Genomic DNA, 7,210 nt, shown 5'->3' with positions numbered 1-7,210 from the left:
TTAAATACTATGAAAGTAGTGGTCCAATTAGTCGAAAAATACTCAGTCCAAAAAAGATGTATGCGGGGATTATAATTAAAGTTCCAGTTTCAAAACGCTTTAAAAAACGAACCGTTGCTCAGAATGCCGACAAATTTCAGCCTAGCGTCTGGAGAAAATGATTACGAAATGCCAAAAGGCAGATTATTTTGATGTGCAATGTGGCACAGAGAGAAAACCAAATGATACGACGTGAGTAGAAGATGTGGCCCCAGCATTCTAGGAGAGGTCGAACGGTGCTATGCGAACATCCAGAGCACAAGGAATTGCCCCATCTTTGGCTATGCCTGTCAGCACAGTGTATAAAATTCTACGAAACATCCTACATTGCTATCTGTCTTAAATAATCCACGTTCAGGAGTTTCTTCACGCTGACCTGTCAGTAAGGCAAACGTTTGCTCTTGAATTTCTTGCTCGCATGAAGTGGACAATGAATGGCCGTGCAACAGTTGACAGTCGAAGTCCATTTCCATCTCCAAAGACATGTCAGTAGGGAGTACTGCAGAACATGAGCTACGGAATATCCGCTCCCACATTAAAGTGTACCGCTTCATCTTGCAAAGGCAACTGTGTGGTGCTGATTATCGGAAATGGTAATCGTAGGACCAAATTTCTTAAAGGAAATGGGTCCTGCGCATCCTGTTATCTTTACCATAACTGGCAAACGCTATGAGAGTCTTTTGCGCACTAACGTTATTCCAACCCTTCAACACGTGGATGTGTGAGGAGAATCATTGCACGCCCTGTGAAGGAGCTGCCGCAGAGGGATTTTTTCAAATGGTAGAGTTATCATCCGTCATTTCCCTACAGTCTGGCTGCCCAGATCATCTGGCTGTGGGGTTATCTGAAAGATGTTGTGTTCAGTGCATCGATTACAAGCGTAGCTGCATTAAAGCACGCGTTGTGCAACACAGTGTGAATGTGGTTCCTGAGACACTCCGATCTGCTGTTGAACACGCCTTCTCTCCATTTCAACTTGTGGCAGGAAAGAGTGGGCTATCGCCAGTCTCACGACAGTTAAAGACCGATTTCATTGTTGCTTTTTATGCGGTTTTTGGTCTCAGGACAGTTAAATACCAATGTTATTGTTGCTTTTCATTCGGTTTTTAGTCCCTGGACTATTAAAAACTGATTTTTCGCATCCGACTTGGTACGATCTTCTCGTGGTGGATGGGCTTACATAACTAACACTGCCACAACTATTGAATGCCGTATTTGTATGGTCATGCACACTGCATAGTATTGTTGGTTTAATGTGCAACTCACATCATTGCCGACATATTGCGATTGATCTGTCAAACTCATTGACGTTATGACGCATACAGCGCCATCTAGTAAGGAAATTTTCATTAATTTTTTTGTTAATAGCATTCTGAATCTGGAACTTAAATACAACCACTGTGTATAAAGATTTTCAAGGAAACGTTTGTGGTTCATGGTGTCATATGGTGTCGACAGGTCTTTGATTGATATATTAGTAAATAGATTGTTTTGGAAACCTTCCTCTTTTTGTGGTTTAGGACCTCGATTTGCAGCATATTCCTGGTCTGAACCAGGCTATTGTATTATTAGTTGTGGCATGAATGGGGCTCGCTTCCTTCAAGTACGAGCGTTTCATGTAGTTGTAAGAGAACGTAGAGGAGAAATGTAGCCCTGTAATTACTGAGCATGTTGGGATCTTTCCCTGCCTTTAATGAGGCAGCTGTTTATTTCACAGTTTAGGGATACTACAGGAATTTATGCAGCTGTTACACTGTGCTTTACTGTCAAAAGATGATTCCCATCGTACTGAACATGTGGTACAGAACTGCCTACACTAAATGGCGCAATTTCACGTAATAGAAGACGCTTTCCCTGTAGTAAGGAGTTTTTCCATGTGCACCAATGCATTTCATTATTACTCACACACGAGTAGTACGGTAGAGTGGGCATCGGGACATTTTGTTAGTGTCGCTTGCCAGCGTTAATGGCAAGCATACGTTCAGGGGCAAGCATACATTCAGGGGAAAACTTGGTTGATTTCTGAGCTTAACCTATGGTTCTGCTAAGTGCATTATGACCCCCTGGAGATAATCCATTCTTCTCAGAAACCCCTCACCACTCCTCCTTTTACTCTAACCACCACCACCCACATCTATCCACAATACTATCTCCCTCGCCGACACAAGCACACATTTAATATCAGATTACTTGATTAATTAATTAAATCCATAACTCAATTAACCCCTCCCTCTCTGGGAAATCCGCCAGTCCTCCTCTCCCCCACTTCCCCCTCCCCTCCTCCATCTGGAAATTAGCAGGAAAAGGACCCAGTCTGTGCTGGAGAGGAAGGGAATCACGACAGGAAATTCAAAACAATCTCACTTACATAGCAAAGGATATACTGTTGATTAATAAAATTCAGTTCGCAGGAGTTGGGTCTCTTTTTTATTTGGCGGAAAAAGCTCACGTACAGCAACTACACATCTTAATCACATAATTACACTGCTGTAGATCAGAGGTGTCGTTTTGTTGGAAAGTTTTCGTGTGTATGCTTAAAGGCAAGGATCGATCGAGCTGGTGCACAGTGCCACCACCAGAGGGCGTCGGACACCAACACCCCTCGCCCCCTCCCTCCCCATCCCTCGCAGAAAAATTGGCGGGAAAAAGACCCATTCTGTATTGTTGACGAAGTATCTCATGACAAGAAATTCAAATCAAAGTTAATAATACGTTGATGCATGTTCCTTATTTAATCAGTTTGTGGGAGACAGGGCTCCCCCGCTTGGGTAGAGCTTCATGGTGCACCCTCCACCCCGTTTCCAGTGACGTAATAACTGCAAGGATGGAATAAAGTGCGGTCTAATAGACACTGCGTGGGACTTTCCGTGTGTGTTTCTATCGCCAGTGTGACGCCTCGCATGGAAAAAGCAACCAGTGTCTTAATTACAGATCACATTGCTAAATAGCACCGACCGTGGACGGGATATCGGTCTCATTTGATCTCGCGGCCCCCAAGCAAAGCATCAAGTGGCGGCATTCTGTTGATTGGGGAATTCCAGACTCGCTTCCTGTCTGTGCTTCTCTCAAGAGGCCACTCACTGTTTGTCTGTGTGTACCAATGTCTCCAGATACGCAGACAGAGTTTTTCATCTCTCCTCGGAATACTGTGTTCCTATTGGTAATGCCGCAGGTAGAAGGAGAGCTGACGCAATTTTGATATCAAAAATAGAGTGAAATAATCCCGTTGACCTATCATGTCAAATTAGTTGCTTAACAATTCACAGGAGTGAAACACATCGCTTTAAACACTCACCTCCAGCTTTCTGTGATCCTTCTTCGTAATAAAACTTATTTTCAACGTATGAGTATCACTCGCAAACATTATTCAAATCAAGTAATAAAATTTACGTGGCAAATAGATCGTGGCACTAAATACCTCGTATATCCGAGGTCTTGTATGCACCGACGTTTGAGAACACAAAAACCCTCCTCCACCACAGCGTTTCCACTAAACATATGTGGTGAAAAAATCCCACCGATCACACAAACGCGCAAACACGAAGCGCTTGCAGTCTGCCGACTACAGGCTAACTCTATCCGTATCGGCCGAGAGAGACCGGCCCCCAAGTCGGCCATGCCGGCAGCTGCACGCCCACTCCCCGTCATCCACACGCCCACCGTACCGAACGCTCAGAGGTTGGAGCGACTGTCACGAAACTGTCAACTGTTCAATTTGTGTGGGTGAATAATCGTCCACCGCATAAACACGTCGTACTGATTCTTTCCATGCAACACGCGACCGCTTCTGTCGCCGCTCACCCAGCACATATGATACTTCGCTGGCACCCGCTGCCGTGGGCAAGATCAGATAGGTGGGCGCTTTCTTTGTACCTAACTGCCCGTCACAGGCTGAGCTAATCCGCAACTTCCGGTCGCTAAAGTCTCGCGACCATTCCTGCTGCGAGCCACAGAGTACTGTGAAGTAAACTGTGGCTTGGATGTATACAGTACTTTAACAATTTCCACCTCGACATTGCGCCACCCCCCCCCCCCCCCCTTTAAGAAATCCACTTCACTCGACCCAAGATAGATATGCTGTTGACCGTGCATATTGAATTTCTCATACGAAACGTATACCAATTATTTTCGAAGACAGAGGAAATTGGGGCATACAAACGTTGCCACATTGCTTAAGTATCGTTCTTCTTGTGAAAATCCTGTAACAGTATGGCACAGGCTGTATTTCCTCCAAGTATTCTCTCATCAGATAAAAAAAAATCTGTTCTTATCAGCTTAATATCTGTTACGCCCTGCATCACAGGACTAGAATATTAAACTCATTTTTGGCTCATGATGGAGTGCCAAGATCTATCTCTGTCAGAGGATACCTCCTCACTTTTGGCCTCCCTTAAAGTACCAAATGCTGCGCAACATATGAAGTCTTTCAAGGTAACAGCACAGAGAAGTTGTAAATATCATGTTTATACTATGTATCACTTTATAAATTTGGTAATGCATCTGATTTTCTTACGACTGTCGTCTCTCCCTGTGTAGGTGAACCATTGAAATTTAGTAAAAAGATATCGCCGCAACGAAGAAAGGCTCTACTACCGCTCACACCCTGTATCATATTTTTGGACATAGGCCATCGCTTGCAGCAGGCAGGCGGTACGTCATTCATATCGAATTGATAGGACATGCAGTTTCTGGATCTGAGCTTTTCCCACCAAATAAAAGAGAGATCCAACCCCTGCGCACTGAATTTTATAAATCAACAGTATATCCTCTTCTTTGTAACTGAGATTGTTTTGGATTTCCTGTCATGATATCCTTCCTCTTCAACACAGACTGAGTCCATTTCCGATAATTTTCCAGAAGGGGAAGAGGGGGATAAGTGCAAGAAAGGAGAGCTGAGGCATTTCTCAGAGGGGGAGGGATTAATTAGTTGATATACGTAACTAATAAGTCAATTTATTTGACATCAAAAGTGTGTTCACATTGGCGAGAAAGAGGGGAGAGATCTGCGTTGTGGGGTGTGGGTGGTTGGAGGGGGAGGAGGAGGGGTGCGAGGTTCCTCAGAAGGACAGATTATCACCAGGGGGTCATAATCCACTTAGCAGAACAACAGGTTAAGGTCATAAATCAATCATGTTCACCCCTGACTGCATGCTTGCCCCTGATGTAGGCAACTGCACTAACAAAATGGCCTAATGCTCGCTTTATCCTACTACTCACGTCGAAGTATTCACTAACGAGATGTGTCTGAGAAGTTCCCTAATCAAACTATTAATGATATAATCAATTAACATTGTTAACCAAATAGTGGTTCATAAACAAGCAGAAAGTGACATATTTTACTTTTTTGGCAGAAGTTGCGTGAGTTCTGAGGAAAGCAGAGTTACTTACAGGGGAAATATAGCAAACGATTCAAAAATGTGTGTGAAATCTTATGGGGCTTAACTGCTAAGGTCATCAGTCCCTAAACTTACACACTACTTAACCTAATTATCCTAAGGACAAACACACACACCCATGCCCGAGGGAGGACTCGAACCTCCGCCGGGAACAGCCGCACAGTCCATGACTGCAGCGCCTTAGATTCAAACGATTAAAACTGAATATAAATTGTTTAAAGATACGGAAAGGTGTATATTCTGCCATCCATGAAGGGCATTTATCAATGTTTGGAAACGACTTGTCTACAGAAGCACAGCTCACTGAAGAAACAATACCGGTTAAGAGGCAGTTACATTTTTTTAGACACTGCGAACTTTATACCAGTTGTACTTTTTCGTTTTTTATGCTTGCAAATTGACAAATCGCTGGTCTCATTACACGATAAAGATCTTATCATGATGAACATTTCATCGTGGTGTGTTATCTACAACTAAGTTTCTGCACCGAGATACAATGTGTTGCCGTACGGACTGCGTACCGCCATGCCAAGGAAATTTAGGACCCGCTGCGCCAATTACATCCCGAAGATACGCGGCTGACGGCACAGCTGGCCTGCAAAATCCCTCCACAATACATAAACGGATGGCAGCATGCCCACAACGAGTCGTCGACACAGCATCGCGGCATCCGGCGGTGCATGCCTTCGCTGCCAGACAGCCAAACGAATAGCTACTGGTAGGCGAATTCGAACCAGCGTCCCTAACCACACGGCTGCCAATCTGCGCGACCTCTCAGAATCCACTGGACAGCCTTCGTTGTCATCGTCTCGTCACCCGTAAACCGTTCTCCGGAGTTTGGGACGCTGCGCTGCCTAACTTCGTATCGCTTTCGTCATCTGCTCACTGCCGTCTCTGGTAATCGCAGTCACAGCGGCACGTAGGGATCCTGCATAACCGTCAACTGGCCGCCGCTGTCAATCCGCGCCATGCCAACACGCAGGCTCCCAACAGCGTGTGCATGTTCAAAGACATACACTGTTTCTGTTGTACTAATATGAAGACGTCGTGGATCGACACCAGGCTATGTGTTCCCGGGTTCTCAGATTTGTGTGTGGTAGTGAATTATCGTGGTGGAGCAAGATTTCTGCTGGATTCTCGTCCGATCGAACACGCCGGAAACGGTTCCCGAGTTTATTCAGAGTCACGTATGATTCTCAATTGGTGGTTGACCCTCTTGGCATCACATCCATGAGAATGACGCCATCAAACTCCCAGAAGACTGTTACCATAACTTTTCCGGCAGAGAGGGTTATCTTGAATTTCTTCTTTTGTGGTGAATGAGGATGATGCCACTCCATGGACTGCATTTTTATTTCCGGCGCAAAGTGGTGCACCCAGCTTTCGTCCCCCGTAACGATCCGTGACAGAAAGGCCTCTCCATAGATCTCAAAACGCTCCCACAATTCAGATGAAATGGCCTTTCTTTGAATCTTATGGTCCGCTGTGAGCATTCGTGGAACCCATCGTGAGCACCTCTTTCAATATCCGGGAGTCTCGATCATTGCAGACACACTTCCAATGGTGACCGACGAATAATGGCATCCGCACGATTCAGCATGTCTGGAGCAGTGGCTGTGACAGTACGACCCGAGCGTGGCTGATCATGGAACTCAGTTTCTGCATTTCCTGAGGCTGTAACTTTCTTTACCCACTGCCCAACTGTACTGCTATCAACTTCAGCATCGCCATACACTGCACACAAATGTTTATGGATGTTCACCACAGTTTCATTT

At 45.1% G+C, this 7,210-nt stretch overlaps 1 pseudogene; it reads left to right on the top strand.

The window, feature by feature from the left end:
• The first annotated feature begins 4,273 nt into the window (after positions 1-4,273).
• LOC126186535 (U2 spliceosomal RNA) lies at positions 4,274-4,432 on the top strand (annotated as a pseudogene).
• The last annotated feature ends 2,778 nt before the right edge of the window (positions 4,433-7,210 follow it).

The sequence above is a fragment of the Schistocerca cancellata genome, chromosome 4 (assembly GCF_023864275.1).
Source record: "Schistocerca cancellata isolate TAMUIC-IGC-003103 chromosome 4, iqSchCanc2.1, whole genome shotgun sequence".
NCBI lineage: Eukaryota > Metazoa > Arthropoda > Insecta > Orthoptera > Acrididae > Schistocerca > Schistocerca cancellata.
Note: the sequence above shows the minus strand (reverse complement) of the source record. Positions and strands in the feature narration are given on the sequence as shown.